The sequence below is a fragment of the Nothobranchius furzeri genome, chromosome 4 (genome assembly GCF_043380555.1).
Source record: "Nothobranchius furzeri strain GRZ-AD chromosome 4, NfurGRZ-RIMD1, whole genome shotgun sequence".
Lineage (NCBI taxonomy): Eukaryota > Metazoa > Chordata > Actinopteri > Cyprinodontiformes > Nothobranchiidae > Nothobranchius > Nothobranchius furzeri.
This window is the reverse complement of record NC_091744.1, coordinates 40,300,638-40,328,613: the sequence shown is the minus strand read 5'-3', so window position 1 is coordinate 40,328,613 and position 27,976 is coordinate 40,300,638.

Below are 27,976 nucleotides of genomic sequence, written 5' to 3'. Positions count from 1 at the left end.
GACATGTGGCAAGACGCTCCTCGGGGCGCTTCTTGCTTGGGCTTCTCTCCTGGAGGCCCTCAGTCAGACCCATTGTTGACATGTGGCAAGACGCTCCTCGGGGCACGTCTTGCTTGGGCCTCTCTCCTGGAGGCGCTCAGTCAGACCGAGTAGTGACATGTGGCAAGATGCTCCTCGGGGCGCGTCTTGCTGGGGCTTCTCTCATGGAGGCACTCAGTCAGACCCAGTGTTGACATGTGGCAAGACGCTCCTCGGGGCGCGTGTTGCTTGGACCTCTCTCCTGGAGGCGCTCAGTCAGACCGAGTAGTGACATGTGGCAAGACGCTCCTCGGGGCGCGTCTTGCTGGGGCCTCTCTCCTGGAGGCGCTCAGTCAGACCCAGTGTTGACATGTGTCAAGACGCTCCTCGGGCGTTTCTTGCTTGCGCCTCTCTCCTGGAGGCGCTCAGTCAGACCCAGAGGTGACATGTGGCAAGACGCTCCTCGGGCCTCTCTCCTGGAGGCGCTCAGTCAGACCCAGTGTTGACATGTGGCAAGACGCTCCTCGGGGCGCGTCTTGCTTGGGCCTCTCTCCTGGAGGCGCTCAGTCAGACCGAGTGCTGACATGTTGCAAGACGCTCCTCCGGGCGCGTCTTGCTTGGGCCTCTCTCCTGGAGGCGCTCAGTCAGAGCCAGTGTTCACATGTGGCAAGACGCTCCTCGGGGCGCGTCTTGCTTGGGCCTCTCTACTGGAGGCGCTCAGTCAGACCGAGTGCTGACATGTGGCAAGACGCTCCTCGGGGCACATCTTGCTTGGGCTTCTCTCCTGGAGGCCCTCAGTCAGACCCAGTGTTGACATGTGGCAAGACGCTCCTCGGGGCGCGTCTTGCTTGGGCTTCTCTCCTGGAGGCCCTCAGTCAGACCCAGTGTTGACATGTGGCAAGACGCTCCTCGGGGAGCGTCTTGCTTGGACCTCCCTCCTGGAGGCGCTCAGTCAGACCGAGTAGTGACATGTGGCAAGACGCTCCTCGGGGCGTGTCTTGCTTGGACCTCTCTCCTGGAGGCGCACAGTTAGACCGAGTAGTGACATGTGGCAAGACGCTCCTCGGGGCGGGTCTTGCTTGGGCCTCTCTCCTGGAGGCGCTCAGTCAGAACTGGAAGATATGTTGCGTCATAAGCCTCTGATGGTTCACCAGGTGCACGGTCCACTCGAAATCCTAATGCTGTATTTGTAGTACATACACTAAGTCTTCTCTGTTGATGTCAGACTAGAGTTTTATTAGAGTTTTACTTTGCAACAATGGGATTCGAGCAATTGATGTGTATATTTTTAATAGTGCACAATGCTACTATTCCTAGGCTGAATGTATGACATGGCTCTTATGTATCATTATGTATCGTTTCCATTAAGTACTAATTTAAATAAAGTCCCTCTGTCCTCAGTGCTAGGTTGTGGTTTTAATACACATTATTATGATCAACCTGTTGAATAGTAGAAGCCCCATACAATGTGACGGTCCGTGTGACGGACCGGTGTGTTACGACCCGACTAACGAAACTTACCAGGTGATAACATTGCATCTGCCCATTACAGCGGAGCGAGCGTTTCGCCACACTCCCAAACCAAGGTTAATAGTTGTAGCGCACGCCCTTTCGGACCTCGGTGCACGCGAAACACTGGTGTACACTCACAACATCACGCTCGAGACAGCTCAAGCGTTACGCGAAACAAAGGACGTGTTCAAATCCATAGAGAATATACGGTCTTTAGCGTATGCGTATATAAAGAAGGTCGATGACATTTACAGACCCGGCGGCGTGGGCACCACAGTAGAACAACAAGGTGCTCTCAAGCGCACACAGATACTGGCCGCATTATCACTCGCGATGTCTATCCTGACATACCCGTTTCTGATTTCTATGTATATTAAATTATGACAAGAGCTACTTTAGGTGGTTACGATTACACTCTGACCACGTGCCTTAGTTTCTGCTAGTGACCTATAAATACATTTGCCCACTTGCTCTCACTGCCATTAAAGCGGCTGTACCCACACGTACAACACCCAAGAAAAAAAATTTATCTCGCTGTCTGTACTGGGTGTACTCTCAGTAGTCGCAGTTGCTCAGGCCATGGTGGTACGCTCACATAACGCCTCTGAGATACGTTCCATCACACCACCTCCTAGACTACTCGCGAAGGAGTATTCAACACCCCCTTTGTACGAAGACAACCATTATAACGAGCACAGCACAACGCTTGCCGCACGCGAAGACAACATGCAGGAGACAACGCTACCACCTGTCGTGAGAAAAACGGATTCGAGTGACAACGATCGCGACTATGACGAGCACATTACAACACCCTCTGTGCACGAAGACCAGGTGCAGGAGACAACGCTACCACCTGTCGTGAGAAACAAGAGTTTGGTTAACAATGATCATCCTCGTGTCCCATTGTAAACGGGCGCGCCATCGCACACATCGTACATGTGTGTTAACCCACCTGTATGCGACAGACTTTGTGTGTTGCATGACATCGAGATGTATTGACGTCTGTGTCAATACAGGACTCTCTATAAGCCAGGAGCTGGACGCTAACGACCCGTGCATGCGCCACACAAAAGGTATCGTACATGTGTTAACCCACCTGTATGTGACAGAGTTTGTGTGTTGCATGACATCGAGATGTATTGACGTCTGTGTCAATACAGGACTCTCTATAAGCCAGGAGCTGGACGCTAACGACCCGTGCATGCGCCACACAAAAGGTAACTTGACTAACTACAAAACGCATATTGTGATGTAGAAAGTTGGCTCGACTGTTTGAATCAGCTGCAGCTGCGGTTTACTCACGAAGTGAATCGCACGCTTGTTAGAAGTACATTCGGAGCACTTAAAAAATACATCGCTCTCATCAAGTTCCGTCTCAGCATTCACCGGCTGATGGGCAAGAGCGTGACATGGGATCGCCAGGAACTTACTTAAGGACTATCATCTCATTTGGCATTTACTCACGGACCCAAGAAACCAGTTCCGAAAAATGGTCGAGAATTATAACTTGTCTAATAGCAACTGGAAGATATGTTGCGTCATAAGCCTCTGATGGTACACAAGGTGCACGGTCCACTCGAAATCCTAATGCTGTATTTGTAGTACATACACTAAGTCTTCTCTGTTGATGTCAGACTAGAGTTTTATTAGAGTTTTACTTTGCAACAATGGGATTCGAGCAATTGATCTGTATATTTTTAATAATGCACAATGCTACTATTCCTAGGCTGAATGTATGACATGGCTCTTATGTATCATTATGTATCGTTTCCATTAAGTACTAATTTAAATAAAGTCCCTCTGTCCTCAGTGCTAGGTTGTGGGTTTAATACCCATTATTATGATCAACCTGTTGAATAGTATAATAACAATATTCCTGTAAAAGTCATTTAGTAATGAACAACCTCAGTTCTGTGAAAGCACATCATGTCTCTGATGTGTACACTGCAGACCTGACCGGGGTTTGCACGCAAGGGCCTGTGTGTGTGTGTGTGTGTGTGTGTGTGTGTGTGTGTGTGTGTGTGTGTGTGTGTGTGTGTGTGTGTGTGTGTGTGTGTGTGTGAAACAAATAAAGATAAATATAGCTAGTGCGGCCACGAGCGGTCGTGCAGGGTAGAGGCTGCGCGAAAACGCCTCTAAAACAAGCGCGTACCCACGCCCGATCCGTGGAAGCACTTAGAACTAGCAAACGTACTAGCAGAAATCAACGATCGCACACGGGTCATTGAGTGTGTACAGGGTTCGTCTGCGTGTGTGGCATTGGGCAATCTAGCGGCAACCGAGTGGCCTGAAGGCGGAACCGGCCAACCCGTCGCCCTCACCATCGTTGTGCTTCGAGATGAACTATTGCTAAAGATGATCGTCCTCGTCAACCACGGCGCTACCAGAGTTACCACGACATGCGCCTTAAAAGCGTTCTCGTTTGGGTCAGCGCCACCAGAATTGAATCGGCAAGTCAGCGGATATTACACAACTCGTAACGAAGACCCTCTCCGCGACCTCGCGGCCAGTGTGCGCAGTGTACAGCAAATGACAAACGATGTTGCGAGCGATATATCGGAAAAACTTTGCACTGACGCGACGGTCGCCACTGCAGGTTGTGCGAGTCTCGCGCAAAGTGCCATATCAAACGTGCACAAGCTAGTGACAAGCAACTTCACCAGATCCGTAGATTCTGCATACGCTCGGATAGGAATGAAAGTATCGAGAGATAACACCGACACAAGTTGCGCGACGGCGCTGGCTGCAGTCGCTACAACACTGGATTTATTAATCAACGTAATTGTGATCGTAATGGCGTTTCGAGTGTGCACCAGAAACTACAACCAGTACTACAGAAAACTGGCATGAGGGTCGCGGTCTAACGTTATGTTGGTGTCTCGCATCGACCGTCGACGGCCGTTTGCCAGCGGCTGAAAATGGCAGTTGACGAAATGGAAACGCCGACCGTCGATAGTGCACTCTCGCAAGTTCCAACCGCACCATCTCAGGAGACAGACCACAGAGTCATATTAGCGGAGGGTAGATAGAAAATGCGCAAACCGCCGCAACCGCCCATATACATACTATACGAGTTCAACATAGAGTGGAGTAAGAAGTTACTACCGATTGTATTTCCAACGTGCAAGCAGCTGGTGTTTGACGCTTTACTTGAGTATCACAGAGGTTGCGATGTCCTGTGTTCCACGAGCGCATGGAAACAAGTGAACAAACTTCTACGGACCGTACTGTTGGGGTATGAGCGAGCTGTAAAATCAATACACGCTAGACATGCGGACTTTGCCGCGTTACTGGACACGCATATCGCCACAACAAAACCGGGTCAAGTGTTCGGGGCGTCACCGCGCTCGACTATACACGTCTTGGCCTACCACGAGTACATGAGCCCACAGATCCTAAGCGAGGTCGAAGCCGTTGTGTCTACCCAACGCAAATTCAGCACAGCCGTGCGCGCTAAGACAAGTCCCTCTAGACTGCTGGAAATTTTGGAAACGTGGAAGGCTGGCATGTACGCGATTTCTACACATCTCAACGGTATGATCGCGATACTCTCGGCCGCACAACAACTAATGGTCATGTGTTCAGAAGGTCTGATCAGGTCTGACATGACCGGTTGTCAATCGACGTCGAGCGTGCACTCACACACGGATATCCTGGCGTACAGTAAAGCGACGTCGACCTCTAATCTCACGTTGATCGCCGATGTTTCGAAGGGCAATCGAGTGTGTTGGCTGACGAAAGCTATGGTGACCGACGGTCGCGTCGACTACAATGTGCCTCATTGCGACTGGAGAGGCGTATGTGATCCTTTGCAAATCGATAACACCACCGCGGTCGAGTGCGAAGTCACGGTCGGCGGCGTGTTGTCCTTACTGTGCCCCATACAATGTGACGGTCCGTGTGACGGACCGGTGTGTTACGACCCGACTAACGAAACGTACCAGGTGATAACATTGCATCCGCCCATTACAGCGGAGCGAGCGTTTCGCCACACTCCCAAACCAAGGTTAATAGTTGTAGCGCACGCCCTTTCGGACCTCGGTGCACGTGAAACACTGGCGTACACTCACAACATCACGCTCGACACAGCTCAAGCGTTACGCGAAACAAAGGACGTGTTCAAATCCATAGAGAATATACGGTCTTTAGCGTATGCGTATATAAAGGAGGTCGATGACATTTACAGACCTGGCGGCGTGGGCACCACAGTAGAACAACAAGGTGCTCTCAAGCGCACACAGATACTGGCCGCATTATCACTCGCGATGTCTATCCTGACATGCCCGTTTCTGATTTCTATGTATATTAAATTATGACAAGAGCTACGGTGGTTACGATTACACTCTGACCACGTGCCTTAGTTTCTGCTAGTGACCTATAAATACATTTGCCCACTTGCTCTCACTGCCATTAAAGCGGCTGTACCCACACGTACAACACCCAAGAAAAAAAAAGATCTTGCTGTCTGTACTGGGTGTACTCTCAGTAGTCGCAGTTGCTCAGGCCATGGTGGTACGCTCACATAACGCCTCTTAGAACCGTCCCATCACACCACCTCCTACACTACTCGCGAAGGAGTATTCAACACCCCCTTTGTACGAAGACAACCATTATAACGAGCACAGCACAACGCTTGCCGCACGTGAAGACAACATGCAGGAGACAACGCTACCACCTGTCGTGAGAACAACGGATTCGAGTGACAACGATCGCGACTATGACGAGCACATTACAGCACCCTCTGTGCACGAAGACCAGGTGCAGGAGACAACGCTACCACCTGTCGTGAGAAACAAGAGTTTGGTTAACAATGATCATCGTCGTGTCCCATTGTAAACTGGGCGTGCCATCGCACACATCGTACATGTGTGTTAACCCACCTGTATGCGACAGACTTTGTGTGTTGCATGACATCGAGATGTATTGACGTCTGTGTCAATACAGGACTCTCTATAAGCCGGGAGCTGGACGCTAACGACCCGTGCATGCGCCACACAAAAGGTATCGTACATGTGCTAACCTACCTGTATGCGACAGACTTTGTGTGTTGCATGACATCGAGATGTATTGACGTCTGTGTCAATACAGGACTCTCTAAGCTGGGAGCTGGACGCTAACAACCCGTGCATGCGCCACACAAAAAGGTATCGTACATGTGTTAACCCACCTGTATGCGACAGACTTCGTGTGTTGCATGACATCGAGATGTATTGACGTCTGTGTCAATACAGGACTCTCTAAGCTGGGAGCTGGACGATAACGACCCGTGCATGCGCCACACAAAAGGTAACTCGACTAACTACAAAACGCATATTGTGATGTAGAAAGTTGGCTCGACTGTTTGAATCAGCTGCAGCTGCGGTTTACTCACAAAGTGAATCGCACGCTTGTTAGAAGTACATTCGGAGCACTTAAAAAATACATTGCTCTCATCGAGTTCCGTCTCAGCGTTCACCGGCTGATGGGCAAGAGCGTGACATGGGATCGCCAGGAACTTACTTAAGGACTATCATCTCATTTGGCATTTACTCACAGACCCAAGAAACCAGTTCCGAAAAATGGTCGAGAATTATAACTTGTCTAATAGCAACTGGAAGATATGTTGCGTCATAAGCCTCTGATGGTTCACAAGGTGCACGGTCCACTCGAAATCCTAATGCTGTATTTGTAGTACATACACTAAGTCTTCTCTGTTGATGTCGGACTAGAGTTTTATTAGAGTTTTACTTTGCAACAATGGGATTCGAGCAATTGATGTGTATATTTTTAATAGTGCACAATGCTACTATTCCTAGGCTGAATGTACGACATGGCTCTTATGTATCATTATGTATCGTTTCCATTAAGTACTAATGGCATTTACTCACGGACCCAAGAAACCAGTTCCGAAAAATGGTCGAGAATTATAACTTGTCTAATAGCAACTGGAAGATATGTTGCGTCATAAGCCTCTGATGGTTCACAAGGTGCACGGTCCACTCTAAATCCTAATGCTGTATTTGTAGTACATACACTAAGTCTTCTCTGTTGATGTCAGACTAGAGTTTTATTAGAGTTTTACTTTGCAACAATGGGATTCGAGCAATTGATGTGTATATTTTTAATAGTGCACAATGCTACTATTCCTAGGCTGAATGTGTGACATGGCTCTTATGTATCATTATGTATCGTTTCCATTAAGTACTAATTTAAATAAAGTCCCTCTGTCCTCAGTGCTAGGTTGTGGGTTTAAGTGGCAAGACGCTCCTCGGGGCGCATATTGCTTGGGCCTCTCTCCTGGATGCCCTCTGTCAGACCGAGTGTTGACATGTGGCAAGACTCTCCTCGGGGCGCGTCTTGCTTGGGCTTCTCTCATGGAGGCCGTCAGTCAGACCCAGTGTTGACATGTGTCAAGACGCTCCTCGGGGCGTGTCTTGCTTCGGCCTCTCTCCTGGAGGCGCTCAGTCAGACCCAGTGTTTACATGTGGCAAGACGCTCCTCGGGGCGCGTCTTGCTTGGGCTTCTCTCCTGGAGGCCCTCAGTCAGACCCATTGTTGACATGTGGCAAGACGCTCCTCGGGGCACGTCTTGCTTGGACCTCTCTCCCTGAGGCGCTCAGTATGACCGAGTAGTGACATGTGGCAAGACGCTCCTCGGGGCGCGTCTTGCTTGGGCCTCTCTCATGGAGGCCCTCTGTCAGACCCAGTGTTGACATGTGTCAAGACGCTCCTCGGGGGGCGTCTTGCTTTGGCCTCTCTCCTGGAAGCACTCAGTCAGACCGAGTGCTGACATGTGGCAAGAAGCTCCTCGGGGCGCGTCTTGCTTGGGCCTCTCTCCAGAAGGCCCTCAATCAGACCCAGTGTTGACACGTGGCAAGACGCTCCTCGGGGCGCGTCTTGCTTGGGCCTCTCTCCTGGAGGCGCTCAGTCAGACTGAGTAGTGACATGTGGCCTGACGCTCCTCGGGGCGCGTGTTGCTTGGGCCTCTCTCCTGGAGGCGCTCAGTCAGACCAAGTGGTGACATGTGGCAAGACAATCCTCGGGGCGCATCTTTCTTGGGCCTCTCTCCTGGAGGCCCTCTGTCAGACCCAGTGTTGACATGTGGCAAGACACTCCTCGGGGCGCGTCTTGCTTGGGCCTCTCTCATGGAGAACCTCTGTCAGACCCAGTGTTGACATGTGTCAAGACGCTCCTCGGGGCGCGTCTTGCTTTGGCCTCTCTCCTGGAGGCGCTCAGTCAGACCGAGTTCTGACAGGTGGCAAGAAGCTCCTCGGGGCGCGTCTTGCTTGGGCTTCTCTCCTGGAGGCCCTCAGTAAGACCCATTGTTGACATGTGGCAAGACGCTCCTCGGGGCGCGTCTTGCTTGGGCCTCTCTCCTGGAGGCGCTCAGTCAGACTGAGTAGTGACATGTGGCAAGACGCTCCTCGGGGCGCGTCTTGCTTGGGCCTCTCTCATGGAGGCCCTCTGTCAGACCCAGTGTTGACATGTGTCAAGACGCTCCTCGGGGGGCGTCTTGCTTTGGCCTCTCTCCTGGAAGCACTCAGTCAGACCGAGTGCTGACATGTGGCAAGAAGCTCCTCGGGGCGCGTCTTGCTTGGGCCTCTCTCCAGAAGGCCCTCAATCAGACCCAGTGTTGACACGTGGCAAGACGCTCCTCGGGGCGCGTCTTGCTTGGGCCTCTCTCCTGGAGGCGCTCAGTCAGACTGAGTAGTGACATGTGGCCTGACGCTCCTCGGGGCGCGTGTTGCTTGGGCCTCTCTCCTGGAGGCGCTCAGTCAGACCAAGTGGTGACATGTGGCAAGACAATCCTCGGGGCGCATCTTTCTTGGGCCTCTCTCCTGGAGGCCCTCTGTCAGACCCAGTGTTGACATGTGGCAAGACACTCCTCGGGGCGCGTCTTGCTTGGGCCTCTCTCATGGAGAACCTCTGTCAGACCCAGTGTTGACATGTGTCAAGACGCTCCTCGGGGCGCGTCTTGCTTTGGCCTCTCTCCTGGAGGCGCTCAGTCAGACCGAGTTCTGACAGGTGGCAAGAAGCTCCTCGGGGCGCGTCTTGCTTGGGCTTCTCTCCTGGAGGCCCTCAGTAAGACCCATTGGTGACATGTGGCAAGACGCTCCTCGGGGCGCGTCTTGCTTGGGCCTCTCTCCTGGAGGCGCTCAGTCAGACTGAGTAGTGACATGTGGCCTGACGCTCCTCGGGGCGCGTGTTGCTTGGGCCTCTCTCCTGGAGGGGCTCAGTCAGACCAAGTGGTGACATGTGGCAAGACACTCCTCGGGGCGCGTCTTGCTTGGGCCTCTCTCCTGGAGGCCCTCTGTCATACCCAGTGTTGACATGTGTCAAGACGCTCCTCGGGGCGCGTCTTGCTTGGGCTTCTCTCCTGGAGGCCCTCAGTCCGACCCATTGTTGGCATGTGGCAAGACGCACCTCGGGGCGCGTCTTGCTTGGGCCTCTCTCCTGGAGGCGCTCAGTCAGACCAAGTGCTGACATGTGGCAAGACGCTCCTCGGGCCGCGTGTTGCTTGGGCTTCTCTCCTGGAGGCCCTCAGTCAGACCCATTGTTGACATGTGGCAAGACGCTCCTCGGGGTGCGTCTTGCTTGGGCCTCTCTCCTGGAGGCGCTCAGTCAGACCGAGTGCTGACATGTGGCAAGACGCTCCTCGGGGCGCGTCTTGCTTGGGCCTCTCTCCTGGAGGCGCTCAGTCAGACTGAGTAGTGACATGTGGCCTGACGATCCTCGGGGCACGTCTTGCTTGGGCCTCTCTCCTGGAGGCGCTCAGTCAGACCCAGTGGTGACTGTGGCAAGACACTCCTCGGGGCGCGTCTTGCTTGGGCCTCTCTCGTGGAGGCCCTCTGTCAGACCCAGTGTTGACATGTGTCAAGACGCTCCTCGGGGCGCGTCTTGCTTGGGCTTCTCTCCTGGAGGCCCTCAGTCAGACCCATTGTTGACATGTGGCAAGACGCTCCTCGGGGCGCGTCTTGCTTGGGCTTCTCTCCTGGAGGCGCTCAGACAGACCCAGTGTTGACATGTGACAAGATGCTCCTCGGGGCGCGTCTTGCTTGGGCCTCTCTCCTGGAGGCGCTCAGTCAGAACCAGAGGTGACATGTGGCAAGACGCTCCTCGGGGCGCGTCTTGCTTGGTCCTCTCTCCTGGAGGCCCTCTGTCAGACCCAGTGTTGACATGTGGCAAGACGCTCCTTCGGGCGCATCTTGCTTGGGCCTCTCTCCTGAGGCCCTCAGTCAGACCCATTGTTGACATGTGGCAAGACGCTCCTCGGGGCGCATCTTGCTTGGGCCTCTCTCCTGGAGGCGCTCAGTCAGACCCAGTGTTGACATGTGGCAAGACGCTCCTCGGGGCGCGTCTTGCTTGGGCCTCTCTCCTGGAGGCGCTCAGTCAGACCCAGTGTTGACATGTGGCAAGACGCTCCTCGGGGCGCGTCTTGCTTGGGCCTCTCTCCTGGAGGCGCTCATTCAGACCCAGTGGTGACATGTGGCAAGACGCTCCTCGGGGCGCGTATTGCTTGGGCCTCTCTCCTGAATGCCCTCTGTCAGACCGAGTGTTGACATGTGGCAAGACTCTCCTCGGGGCGCGTCTTGCTTGGGCTTCTCTCATGGAGGCCCTCAGTCCGACCCAGTGTTGACGTATGTCAAGACGCTCCTCGGGGCGTGTCTTGCTTGGGTCTCTCTCCTGGAGGCGCTCAGTCAGACCCAGTGTTGACATGTGGCAAGACGCTCCTCTGGGCGCATCTTGCTTGGGCTTCTCTCCTGGAGGCCCTCAGTCAGACCCATTGTTGACATGTGGCAAGACGCTCCTCGGGGCACGTCTTGCTTGGGCCTCTCTCCTGGAGGCGCTCAGTCAGACTGAGTAGTGACATTTGGCAAGACGCTCCTCGGGGCGCGTCTTGCTTGGACCTCTCTCCTGGAGGCGCTCAGTTAGACCGAGTAGTGACATGTGGCAAGACGCTCCTCGGGGCGCGTCTTGCTTGGGCCTCTCTCCTGGAGGCGCTCAGTCAGACCGAGTGCTGACATAAGGCAAGACGCTCCTCGGGGCGCGTCTTGCTGGGGCCTCTCTCCTGGAGGTGCTCAATCAGACCCAGTGGTGACACGTGGCAAGACGCTCCTCTGGGCGCGTCTTGCTTGGGCCTCTCTCCTGGAGGAGCTCAGTCAGACCCAGTGGTGACACGTGGCAAGACGCTCCTCGGGGCGCATCTTGCTTGGGCCTCTCTCCTGGAGGCGCTAAGTCAGACCCAGTGTTGACACGTGGCAAGACGCTCCTCGGGGCGCGTCTTGCTTGGGCCTCTCTCCTGGAGGCGCTCAGTCAGACACAGTGTTGACATGTGGCAAGACACTCCTCGGGGCGCGTCTTGCTTGGGCTTCTCTCATGGAGGCCCTCAGTAAGACCCATTGTTGACATGTGGAAAGAAGCTCCTCGGGGCGCGTATTGCTTGGGCCTCTCTCCTGGATGCTCTCTCTCAGACCCAGTGTTGACATGTGGCAAGACTCTCCTCGGGGCACGTCTTGCTTGGACCTCTCTCCTGGAGGCGCTCAGTCAGTCCGAGTAGTGACATGTGGCAAGACGCTCCTCGGGGCGCGTCTTGCTTGGGCCTCTCTCCTGGAGGCGCTCAATTAGACCCAGTGTTGACATGTGGCAAGACGCTCCTCGGGGCGCGTCTTGCTTGGGCTTCTCTCCTGGAGGCCATCAGTCAGACCCATTGTTGACATGTGGCAAGACGCTCCTCGGGGCGCGTCTTTGTTGGGGCCTCTCTCCTGGAGGCGCTCAGTCAGACCCAGTGTTGACATGTGTCAAGACGCTCCTCGGGCGTTTCTTGCTTGCGCCTCTCACCTGGTGGCGCTCAGTAAGACCCAGAGGTGACATGTGGCAAGACGCTCCTCAGGCCTCTCTCCTGGAGGCGCTCAGTCAGACCCAGTGTTGACATGTGGCAAGACGCTCCTCGGGGAGCTTCTTGCTTGGGCCTCTCTCCTGGAGGTGCTCAGTCAGACCCAGTGTTGACATGTGGCAAGACGCTCCTCGGGGCGCGTCTTGCTGGGGCTTCTCTCATGGAGGCACTCAGTCAGACCCAGTGTTGACATGTGGCAAGATGCTCGTCGGGGCACGTCTTGCTTGGGCCTCTCTCCTGGAGGCGCTCAGTCAGACCCAGAGGAGACATGTGTCAAGACGCTCCTCGGCGCGCGTCTTGCTTGGGCCTCTCTCCTGGAGGCGCTCAGTCAGACCCAGTGTTCAGCTGTGGCAAGACGCTCCTCGGGGCGCGTCTTGCTTGGGCCTCTCTCCTGGAGGCGCTCAGTCAGACCCAGTGTTGACACGTGGCAAGACGCTCCTCGGGGCGCGTCTTGCTTGGGCCTCTCTCCTGGAGGCGCTCAGTCAGACCCAGAGGAGACATGTGTCAAGACGCTCCTCCGGGCGAGTCTTGCTTGGGCCTCTCTCCTGGAGGCGCTCAGTCAGACCCAGTGTTCAGCTGTGGCAAGACGCTCCTCGGGGCGCGTCTTGCTTGGGCCTCTCTCCTGGAGGCGCTCAGTCAGACCCAGTGTTGACACGTGGCAAGACGCTCCTCGGGGCGCGTCTTGCTTGGGCCTCTCTCCTGGAGGCGCTCAGTCAGACCCAGTGTTGGCATGTGGCAAGACTCTCCTCGGGGCGCGTCTTGGTTGGGCCTCTCTCCTGGAGGCGCTCATTCAGACCCAGTGGTGACATGTGGCAAGACGCTCCTCGGGGCGCGTATTGCTTGGGCCTCTCTCCTGAATGCCCTCTGTCAGACCGAGTGTTGACATGTAGCAAGACTCTCCTCGGGGCGCGTCTTGCTTGGGCTTCTCTCATGGAGTTCCTCAGTCCGACCCAGTGTTGACATGTGGCAAGACGCTCCTCTGGGCGCGTCTTGCTTGGGCTTCTCTCCTGGAGGCCCTCAGTCAGACCCATTGTTGACATGTGGCAAGACGCTCCTCGGGGCACGTCTTGCTTGGGCCTCTCTCCTGGAGGCGCTCAGTCAGACCGAGTAGTGACATGTGGCAAGATGCTCCTCGGGGCGTGTCTTGCTTGGACCTCCCTCCTGGAGGCGCTCAGTCAGACCGAGTAGTGACATTTGGCAAGGCGCTCCTCGGGGCGCGTCTTGCTTGGACCTCTCTCCTGGAGGCGCTCAGTTAGACCGAGTAGTGACATGTGGCAAGACGCTCCTCGGGGCACGTCTTGCTTGGGCCTCTCTAATGGAGGCGCTCAGTCAGACCGAGTGCTGACATAAGGCAAGACGCTCCTCGGGGCGCGTGTTGCTGGGGCCTCTCTCCTGGAGGAGCTCAGTCAGACCCAGTGGTGACACGTGGCAAGACGCCCCTCGGGGCGCACCTTGCTTGGGCCTCTCTCCTGGAGGCGCTAAGTCAGACCCAGTGTTGTCACGTGGCAAGACGCTCCTCGGGGCGCGTCTTGCTTGGGCCTCTCTCCTGGAGGCGCTCAGTCAGACCCAGTGTTGACATGTGGCGAGACGCTCCTCCGGGCGCATCTTGCTTGGGCCTCTCTCCTGGAGGCCCTCAGTAAGACCCATTGTTGACATGTGGCAAGACGCCCAGAGGAGCGTCTTGCCACATGTCAACACTGGGTCGGACTGAGGAACTCCATGAGAGAAGCCCAAGCAAGACGCGCCCCGAGGAGAGTCTTGCCACATGTCAACACTCGGTCTGACAGAGGGCATTCAGGAGAGAGGCCCAAGCAATACGCGCCCCGAGGAGCGTCTTGCCACATGTCACCACTGGGTCTGAATGAGCGCCTCCAGGAGAGAGGCCCAACCAAGACGCGCCCCGAGGAGTGTCTTGCCACATGCCAACACTGTGTCTGACTGAGCGCCTCCAGGAGAGAGGCCCAAGCAAGACGCGCCCCGAGGAGCGTCTTGCCACGTGTCAAAACTGGGTCTGACTTAGCGCCTCCAGGAGAGAGGCCCAAGCAAGATGCGCCTCGAGGAGCGTCTTGCCACGTGTCACCACTGGGTCTGACTGAGCTCCTCCAGGAGAGAGGCCCAAGCAAGACGCGCCCCGAGGAGCGTCTTGCCAAATGTCACTACTCGGTCTGACTGAGCGCCTCCAGGAGGGAGGTCCAAGCAAGACGCGCCCCGAGGAGCGTCTTGCCACATGTCACTACTCGGTCTGACTGAGCACCTCCAGGAGAGAGGCCCAAGCAAGACGTGCCCCGAGGAGCGTCTTGCCACATGTCAACAATGGGTCTGACTGAGGGCCTCCAGGAGAGAAGCCCAAGCAAGACGCGCCCAGAGGAGCGTCTTGCCACATGTCAACACTGGGTCTGACTGAGCGCCTCCAGGAGAGAGGCCCAAGCAAGACACGCCCCGAGGAGCGTCTTGACACATGTCAACACTGGGTCGGACTGAGGGCCTCCATGAGAGAAGCCCAAGCAAGACGCGCCCCGAGGAGAGTCTTGCCACATGTCAACACTCGGTCTGACAGAGGGCATTCAGGAGAGAGGCCCAAGCAATGAGCGCCCCGAGGAGCGTCTTGCCTTATGTCAGCACTTGGTCTTACTTAGCGCCTCAAGGAGAGAGGCCCAAGCAAGACGCGCCCCGAGGAGCGTCTTGCGACATGTCACTACTCGGTCTAACTGAGCGCCTCCAGGAGAGAGGTCCAAGCAAGACGCGCCCCGAGGAGCGTCTTGCCACATGTCACTACTCGGTCTGACTGAGCGCCTCCAGGAGAGAGGCCCAAGCAAGACGTGCCCCGAGGAGCGTCTTGCCACATGTCAACAATGGATCTGACTGAGGGCCTCCAGGAGAGAAGCCCAAGCAAGACGCGCCCCGTGGAGCGTCTTGCCACATGTCAACACTGGGTCTGACTGAGCGCCTCCAGGAGAGAGGCCCAAGCAAGACGCGCCCCGAGGAGCGTCTTGCCACATGTCAACAATGGGTCTGACTGAGGGCCTCCAGGAGAGAAGCCCAAGCAAGACGCGCCCCGTGGAGCGTCTTGCCACATGTCAACACTGGGTCTTATTGAGGGCCTTCTGGAGAGAGGCCCAAGCAATACGCGCCCCGAGGAGCGTCTTGCCACATGTCAACAATGGGTCTTACTGAGGGCCTCCAGGAGAGAGGCCCAAGCAAGATGCGCCCGGAGGAGCGTCTGGCCACATGTCAACACTGGGTCTGACAGAGGGCCTCCAGGAGAGAGGCCCAAGCAAGACGCGCCCCGAGGAGCGTCTTGCCACATGTCACCTCTGGTTCACACTGAGCGCCTCCAGGAGAGAGGCACAAGCAAGACGCGCCCCGAGGAGCGTCTTGCCACATGTCAACAATGGGTCTGACTGAGGGCCTCCAGGAGAGAAGCCCAATCAAGACGCGCCCCGTGGAGCGTCTTGACACATGTCAACACTGGGTCTGACAGAGGGCCTCCAGGAGAGGGGCCCAAGCAAGACGCGCCCCGAGGAGTGTCTTGCCACATGTCACCAATGGGTCTGACTGAGCGCCTCAAGGAGGGAGGCCCAAGCAAGACGCGCCCCGAGGAGCGTCAGGCCACATGTCACTACTCAGTCTGACTGAGCGCCTCCAGGAGAGAGGCCCAAGCAAGACGCGCCCCGAGGAGCGTCTTGCCACGTGTCAACACTGGATCTGATTGAGGGCCTTCTGGAGAGAGGCCCAAGCAAGATGCACCACGAGGAGCGTCTTGCCACATGTCAACAATGGGTCTTACTGAGGGCCTCCAGGAGAGAAGCCCAAGCAAGACGCGCCCCGAGGAGCGTCTTGCCACATGTAAACACTGGGTCTAATTGAGCGCCTCCAGGAGAGACGCCCAAGCAAGACATACCCCGAGGAGCGTCTTGCCACATGTCACTACTCGGTCTGACTGAGCGCCTCCAGGAGAGAGGTCAGAGCAACACGTGCCCCGAGGAGCGTCTTGCCACAGGTCAACAATGGGTCTGACTGAGGGCCTCCAGGAGAGAAGCCGAAGCAAGAAGCGCCCCGAGGAGCGTCTTGCCACATGTCAACACTGGGTCTGACTGAGCGCCTCCAGGAGAGAGGCCCAAGCAAAACACGCCCCGAGGAGCGTCTTGACACATGTCAACACTGGGTCTGACAGAGGGCCTCCATTAGAGAAGCCCAAGCAAGACGCGCCCAGAGGAGAGTCTTGCCACATGTCAACACTGGGTCTGACAGAGGGCATCCAGGAGAGAGGCCCAAGCAATACGCGCCCCGAGGAGCGTCTTGCCACATGTCAACAATGGGTCTGACTGAGGGCCTCCAGGAGAGAAGCCAAAGCAAGACGCGCCCCGAGGAGCTTCTTTCCACATGTCAACAATGGGTCTTACTGAGGGCCTCCATGAGAGAAGCCCAAGCAAGACGCGCCCCGAGGTGTGTCTTGCCACATGTCAACACTGTGTCTGACTGAGCGCCTCCAGGAGAGAGGCCCAAGCAAGACGCGCCCCGAGGAGCGTCTTGCCACGTGTCAACACTGGGTCTGACTTAGCGCCTCCAGGAGAGAGGCCCAAGCAAGATGCACCTCGAGGAGCGTCTTGCCACGTGTCACCACTGGGTCTGACTGAGCTCCTCCAGGAGAGAGGCCCAAGCAAGACGCGCCCAGAGGAGCGTCTTGCCACGTGTCACCACTGGGTCTGATTGAGCACCTCCAGGAGAGAGGCCCCAGCAAGACGCGCCCCGAGGAGCGTCTTGCCTTATGTCAGCAGTCGGTCTGACTGAGCGCCTCCAGGAGAGAGGCCCAAGCAAGACGCGCCCCGAGGAGCGTCTTGCCAAATGTCACTACTCGGTCTGACTGAGCGCCTCCAGGAGGGAGGTCCAAGCAAGACGCGCCCCGAGGAGCGTCTTGCCACATGTCACTACTCGGTCTGACTGAGCGCCTCCAGGAGGGAGGTCCAAGCAAGACGCGCCCCGAGGAGCGTCTTGCCACATGTCACTACTCGGTCTGACTGAGCGCCTCCAGGAGAGAGGCCCAAGCAAGACGTGCCCCGAGGAGCGTCTTGCCACATGTCAACAATGGGTCTGACTGAGGGCCTCCAGGAGAGAAGCCCAAGCAAGACGCGCCCAGAGGAAAGTCTTGCCACATGTCAACACTGGGTCTGACTGAGCGCCTCCAGGAGAGAGGCCCAAGCAAGACACGCCCCGAGGAGCGTCTTGCCTTATGTCAGCACTTGGTCTTACTGAGCGCCTCCAGGAGAGAGGCCCAAGCAAGACGCGCCCCGAGGAGCGTCTTGCCACATGTCAACAATGGGTCTGACAGAGGGCCTCCAGGAGAGAGGCCCAAGCAAGATGCGCCCGGAGGAGCGTCTTGCCACATGTCAACACTGGGTCTGACAGAGGGCCTCCAGGAGAGAGGCCCAAGCAAGACGCGCCCCGAGGAGCGTCTTGCCACATGTCACCTCTGGTTCTGACTGAGCGCCTTCAGGAGAGAGGCCCAAGCAAGACGCGCCCCGAGGAGCGTCTTGTCACATGTCAACACTGGGTCTGTCTGAGCGCCTCCAGGAGAGAAGCCCAAGCAAGACGCGCCCCGAGGAGTGTCTTGCCACATGTCAACAATGGGTCTGACTGAGGGCCTCCAGGAGAGAAGCCCAAGCAAGACGCGCCCCGAGGAGCGTCTTGACACATGTCAACACTGGGTCTGACAGAGGGCCTCCAGGAGAGAGGCCCAAGCAAGACGCGACCCGAGGAGTGTCTTGCCACATGTCACCACTGGGTCTGACTGAGCGCCTCCAGGAGAGAGGCCCAAGCAAGACGCGCCCCGAGGAGCGTCAGGCCACATGTCACTACTCAGTCTGACTGAGCGCCTCCAGGAGAGAGGCCCAAGCAAGACGCGCCCCGAGGAGCGTCTTGCCACATGTCAGCACTGGGTCTGACTGAGCGCCTCCAGGAGAGAGGCCCCAGCAAGACGCGCCCCGAGGAGCATCTTGCCTTATGTCAGCACTCGGTCTGACTGAGGGCCTCCAGGAGAGAAGCCAAAGCAAGACGCGCCCCGAGGAGCTTCTTTCCACATGTCAACAATGGGTCTTACTGAGGGCCTCCATGAGAGAAGCCCAAGCAAGACGCGCCCCGAGGAGTGTCTTGCCACATGTCAACACTGTGTCTGACTGAGCGCCTCCAGGAGAGGGCCAAGCAAGACGCGCCCCGAGGAACGTCTTGCCACGTGTCAACACTGGGTCTGACTTAGCGCCTCCAGGAGAGAGGCCCAAGCAAGATGCGCCTCGAGGAGCGTCTTGCCACGTGTCACCACTGGGTCTGACTGAGCTCCTCCAGGAGAGAGGCCCAAGCAAGACGCGCCCAGAGGAGCGTCTTGCCACGTGTCACCACTGGGTCTGATTGAGCACCTCCAGGAGAGAGGCCCCAGCAAGACGCGCCCCGAGGAGTGTCTTGCCACATGTCACCACTGGGTCTGACTGAGCGCCTCCAGGAGAGAGGCCCAAGCAAGACGCGCCCCGAGGAGCGTCAGGCCACATGTCACTACTCAGTCTGACTGAGCGCCTCCAGGAGAGAGGCCCCAGCAAGACGCGCCCCGAGGGGCGTCTTGCCTTATGTCAGCACTCGGTCTGACTGAGCGCCTCCAGGAGAGAGGCCCAAGCAAGACGCGCCCCGAGGAGCGTCTTGCCACATGTCAACAATGGGTCTGACTGAGGGCCTCCAGGAGAGAGGCCCAAGCAAGATGCGCCCGGAGGAGCCTCTTGCCACATGTCAACACTGGGTCTGACAGAGGCCCTCCAGGAGAGAGGCCCAAGCAAGACGTGCCCCGAGGAGCGTCTTGTCACATGTCAACACTGGGACTTTCTGAGCGCCTCCAGGAGAGAAGCTCAAGCAAGACGCGCCCCGAGGAGCGTCTTGCCAAATGTCAGCACTCGGTCTGACTGAGCGCCTCCAGGAGAGAGGCCCAAGCAAGACGCGCCCCGAGGAGCGTCTTGCCACATGTCAACAATGGGTCTGACTGAGGGCCTCCAGGAGAGAAGCCCAAGCAACACGCGGCCCGAGGAGCGTCATGCCACATGTCAGCACTCGATCTGACTGAGCGCCTCCAGGAGAGAGGCCAAAGCAAGACGCGCCCCGAGGAGCGTCTTGACACATGTCAACACTGGGTCTGACAGAGGGCCTCCATGAGAGAGGCCCAAGCAAGACGCGCCCCGAGGAGTGTCTTGCCACATGTCAACACTGGGTCTGACAGAGGGCCTCCAGGAGAGAGGCCCAAGCAAGACGCGCCCCGAGAAGTGTCTTGACACATGTCACCACTTGGTCTGACTGAGCGCCTCCAGGAGAGAGGCCCAAGCAACACGCGCCCCGAGGAGCGTCAGACCACATGTCACTACTCATTCTGACTGAGCGCCTCCAGGAGAGAGGCCCAAGCAAGACGCGCCCCGAGGAGCGTCTTGCCACGTGTCAACACTGGGTCTGATTGAGGGCCTTCTGGAGAGAGGCCCAAGCAAGACGCGCCCCGAGGAGCGTCTTGCCACATGTCACCACTTGGTCTGACTGAGCGCCTCCAGGAGAGAGGCCCAAGCAACACGCGCCCCGAGGAGCGTCAGGCCACATGTCACTACTCAGTCTGACTGAGCGCCTCCTGGAGAGAGGCCCAAGCAAGACGCGCCCCGAGGAGCGTCTTGCCACATGTCAACAATGGGTCTTACTGAGGGCCTCCAGGAGAGAAGCCCAAGCAAGACGCGCCCCGAGGAGCTTCTTGCCACATGTCAGCACTCGGTCTGAATGAGCGCCTCCAGGAGAGAGGCCAAAGCAAGACGCGCCCCGAGGAGCGTCTTGACACATGTCAACACTGGGTCTGACAGAGGGCCTCCATGAGAGAGGCCCAAGCAAGACGCGCCCCGAGGAGTGTCTTGCCACATGTCAACACTGGGTCTGACAGAGGGCCTCCATGAGAGAGGCCCAAGCAAGACGCGCCCCGAGGAGTGTCTTGCCACATGTCAACACTAGGTCTGACAGAGGGCCTCCAGGAGAGAGGCCCAAGCAAGACGCGCCCCGAGGAGTGTCTTGCCACATGTCACCACTTGGTCTGACTGAGCGCCTCAGGGAGAGAGGCCCAAGCAAGACGCGCCCCGAGGAGCTTCTTGCCACATGTCAGCACTCGGTCTGACTGAGCGCCTCCAGGAGAGAGGCCAAAGCAAGACGCCCCCCGAGGAGCTTCTTGACACATGTCAACACTGGGTCTGACAGAGGGCCTCCATGAGAGAGGCCCAAGCAAGACGCGCCCCGAGGAGTGTCTTGCCACATGTCAACACTGGGTCTGACAGAGGGCCTCCATGAGAGAGGCCCAAGCAAGACGCGCCCCGAGGAGCGTCTTGCCACATGTCAACAATGGGTCTTACTGAGGGCCTCCAGGAGAGAAGCCCAAGCAAGACGCGCCCCGAGGAGCGTCTTGCCACATGTCAACAATGGGTCTGACTGAGGGCCTCCAGGAGAGAAGCCCAAGCAAGACGCGCCCAGAGGAGCGTCTTGCCACATGTCAACACTGGGTCTGACTGAGCGCCTCCAGGAGAGAGGCCCAAGCAAGACACGCCCCGAGGAGCGTCTTGCCTTATGTCAGCACTTGGTCTTACTGAGCGCCTCCAGGAGAGAGGCCCAAGCAAGACGCGCCCCGAGGAGCGTCTTGCCACATGTCAACAATGGGTCTGACAGAGGGCCTCCAGGAGAGAGGCCCAAGCAAGATGCGCCCGGAGGAGCGTCTTGCCACATGTCAACACTGGGTCTGACAGAGGGCCTCCAGGAGAGAGGCCCAAGCAAGACGCGCCCCGAGGAGCGTCTTGCCACATGTCACCTCTGGTTCTGACTGAGCGCCTTCAGGAGAGAGGCCCAAGCAAGACGCGCCCCGAGGAGCGTCTTGTCACATGTCAACACTGGGTCTGTCTGAGCGCCTCCAGGAGAGAAGCCCAAGCAAGACGCGCCCCGAGGAGTGTCTTGCCACATGTCAACAATGGGTCTGACTGAGGGCCTCCAGGAGAGAAGCCCAAGCAAGACGCGCCCCGAGGAGCGTCTTGACACATGTCAACACTGGGTCTGACAGAGGGCCTCCAGGAGAGAGGCCCAAGCAAGACGCGACCCGAGGAGTGTCTTGCCACATGTCACCACTGGGTCTGACTGAGCGCCTCCAGGAGAGAGGCCCAAGCAAGACGTGCCCCGAGGAGCGTCAGGCCACATGTCACTACTCAGTCTGACTGAGCGCCTCCAGGAGAGAGGCCCAAGCAAGACGCGCCCCGAGGAGCGTCTTGCCACATGTCAGCACTGGGTCTGACTGAGCGCCTCCAGGAGAGAGGCCCCAGCAAGACGCGCCCCGAGGAGCATCTTGCCTTATGTCAGCACTCGGTCTGACTGAGGGCCTCCAGGAGAGAAGCCAAAGCAAGACGCGCCCCGAGGAGCTTCTTTCCACATGTCAACAATGGGTCTTACTGAGGGCCTCCATGAGAGAAGCCCAAGCAAGACGCGCCCCGAGGAGTGTCTTGCCACATGTCAACACTGTGTCTGACTGAGCGCCTCCAGGAGAGGGCCAAGCAAGACGCGCCCCGAGGAACGTCTTGCCACGTGTCAACACTGGGTCTGACTTAGCGCCTCCAGGAGAGAGGCCCAAGCAAGATGCGCCTCGAGGAGCGTCTTGCCACGTGTCACCACTGGGTCTGACTGAGCTCCTCCAGGAGAGAGGCCCAAGCAAGACGCGCCCAGAGGAGCGTCTTGCCACGTGTCACCACTGGGTCTGATTGAGCACCTCCAGGAGAGAGGCCCCAGCAAGACGCGCCCCGAGGAGTGTCTTGCCACATGTCACCACTGGGTCTGACTGAGCGCCTCCAGGAGAGAGGCCCAAGCAAGACGCGCCCCGAGGAGCGTCAGGCCACATGTCACTACTCAGTCTGACTGAGCGCCTCCAGGAGAGAGGCCCCAGCAAGACGCGCCCCGAGGGGCGTCTTGCCTTATGTCAGCACTCGGTCTGACTGAGCGCCTCCAGGAGAGAGGCCCAAGCAAGACGCGCCCCGAGGAGCGTCTTGCCACATGTCAACAATGGGTCTGACTGAGGGCCTCCAGGAGAGAGGCCCAAGCAAGATGCGCCCGGAGGAGCCTCTTGCCACATGTCAACACTGGGTCTGACAGAGGCCCTCCAGGAGAGAGGCCCAAGCAAGACGTGCCCCGAGGAGCGTCTTGTCACATGTCAACACTGGGACTTTCTGAGCGCCTCCAGGAGAGAAGCTCAAGCAAGACGCGCCCCGAGGAGCGTCTTGCCAAATGTCAGCACTCGGTCTGACTGAGCGCCTCCAGGAGAGAGGCCCAAGCAAGACGCGCCCCGAGGAGCGTCTTGCCACATGTCAACAATGGGTCTGACTGAGGGCCTCCAGGAGAGAAGCCCAAGCAACACGCGGCCCGAGGAGCGTCATGCCACATGTCAGCACTCGGTCTGACTGAGCGCCTCCAGGAGAGAGGCCAAAGCAAGACGCGCCCCGAGGAGCGTCTTGACACATGTCAACACTGGGTCTGACAGAGGGCCTCCATGAGAGAGGCCCAAGCAAGACGCGCCCCGAGGAGTGTCTTGCCACATGTCAACACTGGGTCTGACAGAGGGCCTCCAGGAGAGAGGCCCAAGCAAGACGCGCCCCGAGAAGTGTCTTGACACATGTCACCACTTGGTCTGACTGAGCGCCTCCAGGAGAGAGGCCCAAGCAACACGCGCCCCGAGGAGCGTCAGACCACATGTCACTACTCATTCTGACTGAGCGCCTCCAGGAGAGAGGCCCAAGCAAGACGCGCCCCGAGGAGCGTCTTGCCACGTGTCAACACTGGGTCTGATTGAGGGCCTTCTGGAGAGAGGCCCAAGCAAGACGCGCCCCGAGGAGCGTCTTGCCACATGTCACCACTTGGTCTGACTGAGCGCCTCCAGGAGAGAGGCCCAAGCAACACGCGCCCCGAGGAGCGTCAGGCCACATGTCACTACTCAGTCTGACTGAGCGCCTCCTGGAGAGAGGCCCAAGCAAGACGCGCCCCGAGGAGCGTCTTGCCACATGTCAACAATGGGTCTTACTGAGGGCCTCCAGGAGAGAAGCCCAAGCAAGACGCGCCCCGAGGAGCTTCTTGCCACATGTCAGCACTCGGTCTGAATGAGCGCCTCCAGGAGAGAGGCCAAAGCAAGACACGCCCCGAGGAGCGTCTTGACACATGTCAACACTGGGTCTGACAGAGGGCCTCCATGAGAGAGGCCCAAGCAAGACGCGCCCCGAGGAGTGTCTTGCCACATGTCAACACTGGGTCTGACAGAGGGCCTCCATGAGAGAGGCCCAAGCAAGACGCGCCCCGAGGAGTGTCTTGCCACATGTCAACACTAGGTCTGACAGAGGGCCTCCAGGAGAGAGGCCCAAGCAAGACGCGCCCCGAGGAGTGTCTTGCCACATGTCACCACTTGGTCTGACTGAGCGCCTCAGGGAGAGAGGCCCAAGCAAGACGCGCCCCGAGGAGCTTCTTGCCACATGTCAGCACTCGGTCTGACTGAGCGCCTCCAGGAGAGAGGCCAAAGCAAGACGCCCCCCGAGGAGCTTCTTGACACATGTCAACACTGGGTCTGACAGAGGGCCTCCATGAGAGAGGCCCAAGCAAGACGCGCCCCGAGGAGTGTCTTGCCAAATGTCAACACTGGGTCTGACCGAGCGCCTCAGGGAGAGAGGTCCAAGCAAGACGCGCCCCGAGGAGCGTCTTGCCACATGTCACTACTCGGTCTGACTGAGCGCCTCAGGGAGAGAGGTCCAAGCAAGACGCGCCCCGAGGAGCGTCTTGCCACATGTCAACACTGGATCTGACTGAGTGCCTCCATGAGAGAAGCCCCAGCAAGACGCGCCCCGAGGAGCGTGTTGCCACATGTCACTACTCGGTCTGTTTGAGCGCCTCCAGGAGAGAGGCCCAAGCAAGACACGCCCCGAGGAGCGTCTTGACACATGTCAACACTGGGTCTGACTGAGGGCCTCCATGAGAGAAGCCCAAGCAAGACGCGCCCCGAGGAGCGTCTTGCCACATGTCAACACTGGGTCTTATTGAGGGCCTTCTGGAGAGAGGCCCAAGCAAGACGCGCCCCGAGGAGCGTCTTGCCACATGTCAACAATGGGTCTTACTGAGGGCCTCCAGGAGAGAGGCCCAAGCAAGATGTGCCCGGAGGAGCGTTTTGCCACATGTCAACACTGGGTCTGTTAGAGGGCCTCCAGGAGAGAGGCCCAAGCAAGACGCACCCCGAGGAGCGTCTTGCCACATGTCACCTCTGGTTCTGACTGAGCGCCTCCAGGAGAGAGGCCCAAGCAAGACGCGCCCCGAGGAGCGTCTTGCCACATGTCAACACTGGGTCTGACAGAGGGCCTCCATGAGAGAGGCCCAAGCAAGACGCGCCCCGAGGAGCGTCTTGCGACATGTCACTACTCGGTCTAACTGAGCGCCTCCAGGAGAGAGGTCCAAGCAAGACGCGCCCCGAGGAGCGTCTTGCCACATGTCACTACTCGGTCTGACTGAGCGCCTCCAGGAGAGAGGCCCAAGCAAGACGTGCCCCGAGGAGCGTCTTGCCACATGTCAACAATGGGTCTGACTGAGGGCCTCCAGGAGAGAAGCCCAAGCAAGACGCGCCCCGTGGAGCGTCTTGCCACATGTCAACACTGGGTCTGACTGAGCGCCTCCAGGAGAGAGGCCCAAGCAAGACGCGCCCCGAGGAGCGTCTTGCCACATGTCAACAATGGGTCTGACTGAGGGCCTCCAGGAGAGAAGCCCAAGCAAGACGCGCTTCGTGGAGCGTCTTGCCACATGTCAACACTGGGTCTTATTGAGGGCCTTCTGGAGAGAGGCCCAAGCAATACGCGCCCCGAGGAGCGTCTTGCCACATGTCAACAATGGGTCTTACTGAGGGCCTCCAGGAGAGAGGCCCAAGCAAGATGCGCCCGGAGGAGCGTCTTGCCACATGTCAACACTGGGTCTGACAGAGGGCCTCCAGGAGAGAGGCCCAAGCAAGACGCGCCCCGAGGAGCGTCTTGCCACATGTCACCTCTGGTTCTGACTGAGCGCCTTCAGGAGAGAGGCCCAAGCAAGACGCGCCCCGAGGAGCGTCTTGTCCCATGTCAATACTGGGTCTGTCTGAGCGCCTCCAGGAGAGAAGCCCAAGCAAGACGCGCCCCGAGGAGTGTCTTGCCACATGTCAACAATGGGTCTGACTGAGGGCCTCCAGGAGAGAAGCCCAAGCAAGACGCGCCCCGAGGAGCGTCTTGACACATGTCAACACTGGGTCTGACAGAGGGCCTCCAGGAGAGAGGCCCAAGCAAGACGCGACCCGAGGAGTGTCTTGCCACATGTCACCACTGGGTCTGACTGAGCGCCTCCAGGAGAGAGGCCCAAGCAAGACGCGCCCCGAGGAGCGTCAGGCCACATGTCACTACTCAGTCTGACTGAGCGCCTCCAGGAGAGAGGCCCAAGCAAGACGCGCCCCGAGGAGCGTCCTGCCACATGTCAGCACTGGGTCTGACTGAGCGCCTCCAGGAGAGAGGCCCCAGCAAGACGCGCCCCGAGGAGCATCTTGCCTTATGTCAGCACTCGGTCTGACTGAGGGCCTCCAGGAGAGAAGCCCAAGCAAGACGCGCCCCGTGGAGCGTCTTGCCACATGTCAACACTGGGTCTGACTGAGCGCCTCCAGGAGAGAGGCCCAAGCAAGACGCGCCCCGAGGAGCGTCTTGCCACATGTCAACAATGGGTCTGACTGAGGGCCTCCAGGAGAGAAGCCCAAGCAAGACGCGCTTCGTGGAGCGTCTTGCCACATGTCAACACTGGGTCTTATTGAGGGCCTTCTGGAGAGAGGCCCAAGCAATACGCGCCCCGAGGAGCGTCTTGCCACATGTCAACAATGGGTCTTACTGAGGGCCTCCAGGAGAGAGGCCCAAGCAAGATGCGCCCGGAGGAGCGTCTTGCCACATGTCAACACTGGGTCTGACAGAGGGCCTCCAGGAGAGAGGCCCAAGCAAGACGCGCCCCGAGGAGCGTCTTGCCACATGTCACCTCTGGTTCTGACTGAGCGCCTTCAGGAGAGAGGCCCAAGCAAGACGCGCCCCGAGGAGCGTCTTGTCACATGTCAACACTGGGTCTGTCTGAGCGCCTCCAGGAGAGAAGCCCAAGCAAGACGCGCCCCGAGGAGTGTCTTGCCACATGTCAACAATGGGTCTGACTGAGGGCCTCCAGGAGAGAAGCCCAAGCAAGACGCGCCCCGAGGAGCGTCTTGACACATGTCAACACTGGGTCTGACAGAGGGCCTCCAGGAGAGAGGCCCAAGCAAGACGCGACCCGAGGAGTGTCTTGCCACATGTCACCACTGGGTCTGACTGAGCGCCTCCAGGAGAGAGGCCCAAGCAAGACGCGCCCCGAGGAGCGTCAGGCCACATGTCACTACTCAGTCTGACTGAGCGCCTCCAGGAGAGAGGCCCAAGCAAGACGCGCCCCGAGGAGCGTCTTGCCACATGTCAGCACTGGGTCTGACTGAGCGCCTCCAGGAGAGAGGCCCCAGCAAGACGCGCCCCGAGGAGCATCTTGCCTTATGTCAGCACTCGGTCTGACTGAGGGCCTCCAGGAGAGAAGCCAAAGCAAGACGCGCCCCGAGGAGCTTCTTTCCACATGTCAACAATGGGTCTTACTGAGGGCCTCCATGAGAGAAGCCCAAGCAAGACGCGCCCCGAGGAGTGTCTTGCCACATGTCAACACTGTGTCTGACTGAGCGCCTCCAGGAGAGGGCCAAGCAAGACGCGCCCCGAGGAACGTCTTGCCACGTGTCAACACTGGGTCTGACTTAGCGCCTCCAGGAGAGAGGCCCAAGCAAGATGCGCCTCGAGGAGCGTCTTGCCACGTGTCACCACTGGGTCTGACTGAGCTCCTCCAGGAGAGAGGCCCAAGCAAGACGCGCCCAGAGGAGCGTCTTGCCACGTGTCACCACTGGGTCTGATTGAGCACCTCCAGGAGAGAGGCCCCAGCAAGACGCGCCCCGAGGAGTGTCTTGCCACATGTCACCACTGGGTCTGACTGAGCGCCTCCAGGAGAGAGGCCCAAGTAAGACGCGCCCCGAGGAGCGTCAGGCCACATGTCACTACTCAGTCTGACTGAGCGCCTCCAGGAGAGAGGCCCAAGCAAGACGCGCCCCGAGGAGCGTCTTGCCACATGTCAGCACTGGGTCTGACTGAGCGCCTCCAGGAGAGAGGCCCCAGCAAGACGCGCCCCGAGGAGCGTCTTGCCTTATGTCAGCACTCGGTCTGACTGAGCGCCTCCAGGAGAGAGGCCCAAGCAAGACGCGCCCCGAGGAGCGTCTTGCCACATGTCAACAATGGGTCTGACTGAGGGCCTCCAGGAGAGAGGCCCAAGCAAGATGCGCCCGGAGGAGCGTCTTGCCACATGTCAACACTGGGTCTGACAGAGGCCCTCCAGGAGAGAGGCCCAAGCAAGACGTGCCCCGAGGAGCGTCTTGTCACATGTCAACACTGGGACTTTCTGAGCGCCTCCA